Raw genomic sequence first — 2,429 nt, 5'->3', positions numbered from 1 at the left:
CAGAACATAAAGAAGTTTCTCAGAAAGCTTCTTTCTCTTTGTTATCGGACGATATTTCCTTTGGCCCTATAGTCTTCAAAGAAAGGGATCCGAAATATCTCTTCTCAGATTACACAGAAATAAGGGTAGCAAAGACATCCACGAAATACAGATGTAACTCTGTGAGATGAATTAACAGAAAACTAAGCAGTTTCTCAGAAAGCTTCTTTCCAGATTTCATCTGAGGATATTTCCTTTTTCAACATACCCCTCTATGGGCTTCCAAATATCACTTTGCCAATTCCACAAGAACTTTCTTAGCGAAACGCTTCTTGAGGGAAAGTTGTAACTCTGTGAGATGATTTCACAGAACACAAAGAAGTTTCCCAGAAAGCTTGTTTCTCTTTGTTATCGGAGGATATTTCCTTTGGCCCTATAGTCTTCAAAGGGATCCGAAATATCTGCTCTCAGATTCCACAGAATTAAAGATAGCAAAGAGATCCACGAAATACAGATGTAACACTGTGAGTGGAAGTCACACATCACAGAGCAGTTTCTCAGAAATCTTCTTTCCAGATTTCATCTGAGGATACTTCCTTTTCCACCATAGTCCTTTATGGGCTTCCAAATATCACTTTGCCAATTAAACAAGAACTGTCTTAGCGAAAGGCTTCTTTAGGGGAAATCTGTAACTCTCTGAGATGATTTCACAGAACACAAAGAAGTTTCTCAGAAAGCTTCTTTCTCTTTGTTATCGGAGGATATTTCCTTTGGCCCTATAGTCTTCAAAGAAAGGGATCCGAAATATCCGTTCTGAGATTCCACAGAAATAAGGCAAGGAAAGATTTCCACGAAATACAGATGTAACTCTGTGAGTAGAAGTCACACACCACAGAGCAGTTTCTCAGAAAGCTGCTTTCAAAATTTCAACTGAGGATATTTCCTTTTTCAGCGTAGCCCTCTATGGGCTCCCAAATATCACTTTGCCAATTCCACAAGAACTGTCTTAGCGAAAGGCTTCTTGAGGGGAGAGATGTAACTCTGTGAGATTATTTCACAGAACACAAAGAAGTTTCTCAGAAAGCTTCTTTCTCTTTGTTATCGGAGGATATATCCTTTGGCCCTCTAGTCTTCAAAGAAACGGACCCGAAATATCTGTTCTCAGATTCCACAGAAAGAAGGCTAGCAAAGAGATCCACGAAATACAGATGTAACTCTGTGAGATGAATTAACAGAACACTAAGCAGTTTCTCAGAAACCTTCTTTCCAGATTTCATCTGAGGATATTTCCTTTTTACCATAGCTCTCTATGGGCTTCCAATATCACTTTGCCAATTCCACAAGAACTGTCTTAGCGAAAGGATTCTGAGGGGAAAGCTGTAACTCTGAGAGATGATTTCACAGAACACAAAGAAGTTTCTCAGAAAGCTTGTTTCTCCTTGTTATCGGAGGATATTTCCTTTGACCCTATACTCTTCAAAGGGATCCGAAATATCTGTTGACAGATTCCACAGAAATAAGGATAGCAAAGAGATCCACGGAAAACAGATGTAACTCTGTGAGATGTATTAACAGAACACTAAGCAGTTTCTCAGAAAACTTCATTCCACATTACATCTCAGGTTATTTCCTTTTTCACCATAGCCCTCTAAGGGCTTACAAATATCTCTTTGCCAATTCCACAAGAACTGTCGTAGCGAAAGGCTTCTTGACGGGAAAACTGTAACTCTGTGAGATGATTTCACAGAACACAAAGAAGTTTCTCACAAAGCTTCTTTCTCTGTGTTATCGGAGGATATTTCCTTTGACCCTACAGTCTTCAAGGAAAGGGATCCGAAATATCTGTTGTCACATTCCAGAGAAATAAGACTAGCAAAGAGATCCACGAAATACAGATGTAACTCTGTGAGATGAATTAACAGAACACTAAGCAGTTTCTCAGAAAACTTCATTCCACATTACATCTCAGGTTATTTCCTTTTTCACCATAGCCCTCTATGGGCTTACAAATATCTCTTTGCCAATTCCACAAAAACTGTCTTAGCGAAAGGCTTCTTGAGGGGAAACCTCTAACTATGTGTGATGATTTCACAGAACACAAGGAAGTTTCTCAAAAAGCTTCTTTCTCTTTGTTATCGGAGGATATTTCCTGTGGCCCTATAGTGTTCAAAGAAAGGGATCCCAAATATCTCTTCTCAGATTACACAGAAATAAGGCTAGCAAAGAGATCCACGAAATACAGATGTAACTCTGTGAGATGAATTAACAGAACACTGAGCAGTTTCTCAGAAAGCTTGTTACCAGATTTCATCTGAGGATATTTCCTTTTTCACCGTAGCCCTCTATGGGCTCCCAAATATCACTTTGCCAATTCCACAAGAACTGTCTTAGCGAAAGGCTTCTTGAGGGGAAAGCTGTAACTCTGTGAGGTGATTTCACAGAACACAAAG

This window comes from Theropithecus gelada, chromosome 6 (genome assembly GCF_003255815.1).
Source record: "Theropithecus gelada isolate Dixy chromosome 6, Tgel_1.0, whole genome shotgun sequence".
Taxonomy (NCBI): domain Eukaryota; kingdom Metazoa; phylum Chordata; class Mammalia; order Primates; family Cercopithecidae; genus Theropithecus; species Theropithecus gelada.
Note: the sequence above shows the minus strand (reverse complement) of the source record.